Source organism: Cryptomeria japonica, chromosome 11 (assembly GCF_030272615.1).
Source record: "Cryptomeria japonica chromosome 11, Sugi_1.0, whole genome shotgun sequence".
Lineage (NCBI taxonomy): Eukaryota > Viridiplantae > Streptophyta > Pinopsida > Cupressales > Cupressaceae > Cryptomeria > Cryptomeria japonica.
Genome location: NC_081415.1, coordinates 263,748,331 through 263,756,567, shown reverse-complemented (window position 1 = coordinate 263,756,567; position 8,237 = coordinate 263,748,331).

Here is an 8,237-nt window from a genome sequence, read left to right as displayed (position 1 = left end):
TTCTAGGGCTTGAGTGAAAATGGTCCAAAAGACCCCATAGAAAGTTTGTATTTTCTTCAATGACTCATCTAACCTCAAGTGATTTTTGTGGTTTGGGCTCCTTACTCCACCGTACAATGTCCTAACCCCAAAATGACGGTTTTGAAGGGTTTCTAGGCCTTCTAACTGACAATGACTGGTCAAGTTGGTGTTTGGGAATCAAATGATTTTGTCAAGGCTTCTCCTTGCATTGGAAACTTTGTTCTAAATTCATGTACCCCTCCAAAATATTAGATGGTGGTTTGGCATTCACCCTTGCACTTTGCACTTCAATTTCACCTTGTTTCCTCTAGCTAGGTTGCTCCAAAACTCACCTAGAACAAGGTGACAACCATATTGAAAATCATCTCCAGCACTTGTCCCTACATATGTACACTTTACAAGTGGTTTCCCTTCATTTCCCAATATTCCGTGATGGTAGCACGTGTGGAATTCATGGGGCAACCATTTTACATAAAACTGCTATACAAGCCAAAATTGGTTGTGTGCAAACCAAAACAAGAAAACACTAATGGAAACTATCTACAAAGCTTGAAATGGAACTAAAAACTCTGTAACACACCAAAGAAACTCAATCCATTTCTGGATTAATGGATTCAATCCATTTTACATTTACAAAAATGAACAAAACAAGCCAAAATGCTGCCAACTAGTCTGAAAATGAGTAGTTTCAGATTGTTGAACTTACAAAACCAAGTCTCCAAACTTGGTAATCATGCAAGAGGGGGTTCTTATATGACTTCTCGCGTGTGAAGTCTTTCTATGGCGTTGGACAATCCCTAACTCCATTGCTAATCAAATTAGGACAAAAGTTGTCATGACAACTTTTTGCAACTTTGCACTTTTTCACTTTTTGGCCTTCTCAACCTATGAGGCCTATTCTAAGTCATCACACATGACTTTTAAAACATGTCTAAGAATAATTTAACCCTCCCTATTTCCTATACCAAGTTTTGACACTTTTGACAATCAAGAAGGTCAACTACTAACTCAAACCACTGCCTAGGTACAAAATGCAAACCTAGGAAGATCTAACTCAAAATAGGCTTACATTTCACTCATCACACTCACTCTTGGACCCTCCTAGAGTCCTTATTCAATACCTGACTTGGCTAGGGTCACTACAAGCCAAAGTGAGAAAAATCTCTAAGCCTAAGTCCTAGGTGCTCCTGCACCATTCTCCCAAACAAAAGAAAATCATGTCACGTCCTTGGGAATCATATTTTGATCAATGCCTAGCTTGTTAAACATCATCTCAAGCACCCATGTAGCTTCAGCATCATCCATACCCTGCCATTTGATTAGGTGCTCCCAATAGGTTTGATGCCTTGTCTTCTTGGCGATCCTTGAACTTAACACCTTCTCGGCCTTTGCAAATGGTTTGGTTGGTAACTGAAGGTTGTTCACATCATCTGATACCTTTGAGTGACTACAATCTAAACTTTGAATTGGTCCCTTGTAGGCAACTAAGTCTGCTATGTTGAAAACTGGTGATAACCCTATGTCACTAGGTAGATCCACCTTGTATGCATTTTCTCCATACTTGGCTAGAATGGCACATGGACCTATCCTTCTCATTTTCAACTTGTTAGGCACTCCTTGTTGTAGCCTTGCTTTGTTTAGGTGCACCATGACAAGATATCCCACTTGAAATTGGAGGTTCTTCCTTCTTTCATCAACTTTTTGTTTGATTTTGTTTGTGTTCTCCATCAAGGCTTGCTTGACTGATCCATGTACCTCCTTTATTGATTGAGAAAAGTCTTCTGCATATCCACTTCTTGTTGCTACACTACCTAAGTTTCTCAACTCCAAAATACCTCTTGGGTGCAAACCATAGACCACCTCAAAAGAGCTCTTGTCGGTAGTCCTATTCATGGTGTCATTATATGCATATTCATCTTGTGAGAGTACTTGATCCCATGTCTGACCATATTCTTTGGTAAGTCACCTCAATAAGTTTCTCAGGCTTCTATTCACCACTTTGGTCTGCCCATCTGTTTGAGGATGGTAGGCTGATCCAAAAGAGAGGTTGGTGCCAATGTTTTGCCAAAGTGTCTTCCAAAAATGAGTCATGAACTTTGATTCCCTATTTGAAACAATTCTCATGGGTAAACCATGTATCCTTACTACCTCTTTGAAAAACAAATGAGCTATTTAGCATGCATCATGAGTAGTCTTGCAAGGCACAAAGTGAGCCATTTTACTAAATCTGTCCACAATGACATAAATGTTGTCAAATCCCTGCTTTGTCCTTGGTAAACCTACTACAAATTCCATACTAATGCATTCCCAAGGTCTATTTGGTATGGGAAGAGGTTGGTATAAACCGACATTTGAAGAAGTACCTTTGGCCTTTTGGCAAACTATGCAAGTCTCCACATACATTTTCACATCTTGATTCATCCTTGGCCAATAGTAATACCTTTGAACCATCTCTTGAGTCTTATTGACTCCAAAATGTCCACTAAGGTTTCCAGTATGTTTCTCTTGTATGAGGCTTTATCTCATTGAGCCTCTAGGCACACAAAGTTGCCCACCTCTAAACAATAGTCCATTTTGCAAAGTAAAATCAGAATACTCACTATGGAAGTGATTTTGATACTCCTTACACACCTTGTAGGCATTTGAGAATTCTTCATCCTCCGGGTATAAGTCTCTAAAACCGTCAACACCTATGCTCCTCAATTGGATTTCTTGGACTGTCAAAAGTCTCTTGCTTAATGCATCAGCTGTCTGGTTTAACTGCCCTTTCTTGTGCTTAATGGTGAATGTGTAGGCCTGCATGTACTCCACCCATTTCATGTGTTTATGACTGATTTTGTCTTGTGAATTTAGAAAACTCAATGCTTGGTTGTCCGTATAGACTACAAATTCCTTAGGAAGGAGATAACGTCTCCACTTCCTCAAAGCCTGCACTAAAGCATATAACTCAAGATCATAAGAGGAGTATTTTCTCTTGGCATCACTTAACTTATCACTATGGAAGGCTACTGGTCTTTCTTCTTGGCTTAGGAAAGCACCTACTGCAACATTGCTTGCATCATATTCCACTATGAAAAGTTTCTCAAAACTAGGCAACACTAGCACTGGTTGAGTAGCTATCTTCTCCTTCAAGGTTTCAAAACCTTTGTTTGCTTGTTCACTCCACTGAAACTTTGCCTTCATTCCACTTCTAATGGTGTCTAACATTGGTGCACATATATCACTGAATTTCCTAATGAACTTCCTGTAGTACTGAGCTAGTCCATGGAAGCTTCTCACCTCTTTTGTTGACTTAGGAGTAGGCCAATTTACAATGGCTTCAACCTTGCTGGGATCCATCTTGAGGTTTCCTTGAGACAACACAAACCCAAGGTAAACCAACTCCTACTTAAAAAACTCACACTTATCCAAGTTCATGGTTAGCTTTTCATCATACAATCTTTGTAATACATCTTGCAAATGATTAATATGATCTGCCCTATCCTTACTCAAAATGAGAATATCATCTAGATATACCACCACAAATTTACCTATGAAGTCCTTCATCACCTCATTCATGAGTCTCATGAAGGTGCTTGGAGCATTAGATAAGCCAAATGGCATTACAAGCCACTCATAGAGACCCTTTGTAGTCTTGAATGCAGTTTTCCATTCATCACCCTCCTTAATCCTAATTTGGTGATATCCACTTTTAAGGTCAATCTTGGTAAAATACTTGGCTTCTCCTAAACAATCCATTAGGTTTTCTATTCTAGGAATTTGGAACCTATATCTGATGGTGATCCTATTTATAGCTCTAGAATCAGTACACAATCTCCAAGTACCACCTTTCTTTGGGGTTGATATGGTAGGGACAACACAAGGGCTAATGCTTTTCCTAATTAGGCCTTGGTCTAAGAGCTCTTGGATTTTCTTGGCAATCTCAACATTTTATTGGGGAGTCATTTTATAAGCTGTCTTATAAGGCAAGGATGTTCCAAGAATGAAGTATATTTGATGGCTTATGGTTCTTTTAGGAGATAAGGTGGCTGGCTGTCCATCACTTACTATGCCTTTGAATTTATTCAACAAATCTTGCACCTGTATTGGCAAATCTGGCTGCTCTTTCTTGTCTTCCTCTTTGGGCTTCATTACTAGTGCAAACCCTATACCTTCACCTTCCTCAAGTGTCTTCAAGAACTATTTTTCACTCACCAAAAGAGCATTAGGACCTGCTGCCCTCTTTTCACCTTCCTCAAGGATAGATTGAATCTTGAATGTGACTCCATCTTTCTTGAATGAGTATGCATTCTTGGCTCCATCATGAATAGCTTGTCTATCAAATTGCCATGGTCTTCCCAATAGAAGATGGCATGCATCCATGGGTAGGACATCACATAACACCTTGTCCTTATACCTCCCAATGGTAAAATCCACCCATTCTTGCTCATTGACTAGGAAATGTTGGCCTTTGTTCAACCAAGCGACTCTATAAGGGTTGTTATGAGGTATCCTTTGCAATTTGAGCTTACTCACTACCTCTTTTAACACAATGTTGTCTGTTGACCCTGAATCAATGATCACTTTACAAAATTTGTCCATAATCTTGCATTTGATCCTAAATAAGGACCTTCTTTGGCTTGGCTCTTCTCTAACCACTTCTTTGATCAAATTTCTCCTTACCATCAAGTTGTCACCTACCTCTGACTCTAGGGCAACCTCTGAAGTCTTTCTGCTTGAAGTCTCTTCTTGAAGATAGTTCACTCTTCTTTCACCACCTTGTGATGATGATCCCTTCTCTGGATACCTATATGTTGGATGACCAAGTTGGTTGCAATGGTAACACTTCATTGTTGCAAAGTATGAGGAACCTCTACCTTGGCCACTAGATCTTCCTCTGAAACCACTGTTGGACCCCCTTCCTTTATTGAATCATCCTTTACTAGTGCCACTCTCTTGATGCTCAGTGATTTTAGACTCTCCTTGTGTTCTTTGTTCAGAACTTCTTCCTCCAAAGCCTCCCCTATGGCCTCTATTGTCATTTCCTCTACCTTTGCCCCTATTGCTACTTGAGTCATGCCTTCTTTTCAGTTTTTTTTCCACCTTAAGGGCAAGTTGATAGGTTTGATGGACTATTTTTGAGCTCATTAGATTGATTTCTTCTTGGATGTTCCACCGTAGACCATTTAGGTACCTAGCGACCTTGAGACTCTCTTCTTCCACCACATGAGATCTAAGGCTAAGTTTGTGAAACTCCTCTGTATAGGTACTGATCTCAAGGTCTTTTTGTCTTAAGTTTTGCCTCTTCCTATGAATTTGTACTTCATATTCATCAAGGAGATAAACTTCTTTGATTTTGACTAACATCCCTTTCCAAGAAGAGATGGGTGCTTTGCCCATTTTCTTCCTCTCATTTTGCACAAATTTCCACCATGTGAGATCATCTCCTCTCATCCTTGACTTGGCCACCTTGACTCTTTGGGCTTCAGTTATGCCTTCACATTCAAATTGGTTCTCCATGCCTTTTATCCTTTCTAGGACCACTTCTGCCTCCATCTTACCAGTGAACAATGGCAATCCTTCTAGTGATTTCCCACTTAAGGCCTTCAATGCCTTCAGGAAAGGTTCTTGTTCTAGGATAGGGTCAGGTTTAGGTACTTTGTCAATCTCTGACACTTCTTTACCCTTCCATTCTGCTCCTTCTACCTTTACCAACACTTCATCTGCCTTGGTTTCTACCTCACCAAGTTTACTCTCCAATTCTAGCAACTTCTCCTTCAGGAGTATTTTCTCTTCCCCCTGATCATCCACTTTCTTTGCCAACTCTGCATTGGTCACCATGTTGTTATCTCCTATAGATTTCACTGAGGACATCTACTCACCTACCCCAAATCTTATAGCCTCTGATACCAATTTGATGGTGTTCACCTAGTTTTCTAACACTTCACCTAGTTGGTGTTTCTCAATTCCACCAACTCTCTAGGCCTAATTGCACTCTAGACCTCCAATTCCTTCTCAATCACTTCTAGGGCTTTCTTCTTAACCATTCCAAGGTGTTTGCTTCAAGTGTTTTAGCTAGTAACCCTACCAATTCACAATGCTTCCCATGTGCTCATTATTGGCTTCAACTTGTCAAATTGACCTCCTACTATTGTGAGTTGATGCAGAGGTGTGGAGGTGGCTACTAACATGTTTTTAATGCCTTTTGGGTCCATTTGAGGTTTGCAATCATTAGCTTTCTTACCGATTTCAATATTTTTCCTAGAAAAGGGCTACAAGGAATTAGCCCTATTAGGCCTCCAAAATCCGGTTTTCTAGGGCTTGAGTGAAAATGGTCCAAAAGACCCCATAGAAAGTTTGGATTTTCTTCAGTGACTCATCTAACCTCAAGTTAGTTTGTGGTTTGGGCTCCTTACTCTACCGTACAATTTCCTAACCCCAAAATGAGGGTTTTGAAGGGTTTCTAGGCCTTCTAACCGACAGTGACTGGTCAAGTTGGTGTTTGGGAATAAAATGATTTTTTCAAGGCTTCTCCTTGCATTGGAAACTTTTTTCTAAATTCATGTACCCCTCCAAAATATTAGATGGTGGTTTGGCATTCACCCTTGCACTTTGCACTTCAATTTCACCTTGTTTCCTCTAGCTGGGTTGCTCCAAAACTCACCTAGAACAAGGTGACAACCATATTGAAAATCATCTCCAGCACTTGTCCCTACATATGTACACTTTACAAGTGGTTTCCCTTCATTTCCCAATATTTCGTGATGGTAGCACGTGTGGAATTCATGGGGCAACCATTTTACATAAAACTGTTGTACAAGCCAAAACTGGTTGTGTGCAAACCAAAACAAGAAAACACTAATGGAAACTATCTACAAAGCTTGAAATGGAACTAAAAATTCTATATCACACCAAAGAAACTCAATCCATTTCTGGATTAATGGATTCAATCCATTTTGCATTTACAAAAATGAACAAAACAAGCCAAAATGCTGCCAACTAGTCTGAAAATGAGTAGTTTCAGATTGTTGAACTTACAAAATCAAGTCTCCAAAATTGGTAACCATGAAAGTGAGGGTTATTATATCACTTCCCACGTGTGGAGTCTTTCTAGGTCATTGGACAATCCCTAACTCCATCGCTAATCAAATTAGGACAAAAGTTGTCATGACAACTTTTTGCAACTTTGCACTTTTTCACTTTTTGGCCTTCTCAACCTATGAGGCCTATTCTAAGTCATCACACATGACTTTTTAAACATGTCTAAGACTAATTTAACCCTCCCTATTTCCTATACCAATTTTTGACACTTTTGACCATCAAGAAGGTCAACTACCTACTCAAACCACTACCTAGGTACAAAATGCAAACCTAGGAAGATCTAACTCAAAATAGGCTTACATTTCACCCATCACACTCACTCTTGGACCCTCCTGGAGTCCTTATTCAATACCTGACTTGGCTAGGGTCAGTACAAGCCAAAATGAGAAATATATATAAGCCTAAGTCCTAGGTGCTCCTGTACCACTCATGTACCTTGCTCTTTAACTAATCACTCACAAAGATTATGAACATTTGACATCCATTATCATTCTCTAATTCAACTACATCATAGATATCACATTAATAAAAATGTATCTATAAACTCTTATTATCATTATATGGTCACTAAACCCATAATAACACTCTATTACCTTGCAATAGAAATTGATCTTTGACCTAATGGACATCAATCAAATCAATACTAAGTATGAGCTTTTAAGATTCCAAGGGTATGATATGTATAACTCTTCTTGGTGGTGAAGTTTATAAGACCTAACTTGCAACCATGCACAAGTGAATTTTTTTCCATCTTGGCACCTATGACAGACTCAACCAACCAATTATTTACTTACCTAGAAGGTACCACTTAACTCGACATCTTGACCTTGGTAGACCACTCTACAATAAACACAAAAGATGAATAAGGCAAATGAATAGTGGGATTTGTACTTTTTAAAGGTAAGATTCTTTATAAACCCTTATTTTGCCATGTGTCACTAATCCTTTGATATCTTCACCTAGAGGACTCTGATTCATGTGTTGTCTAATATGTTGGAATCAAGTTTTAGTCCTCTATATTTCCAAATGCTCATTGAGTCATTTTGAACCTCATTGAGAGCATTTGTAATCACCTATCCTTCACAATTGAAAGCAGTATACATGAAACCTTATTTCTACCTCCTAAGTAGCAAGTA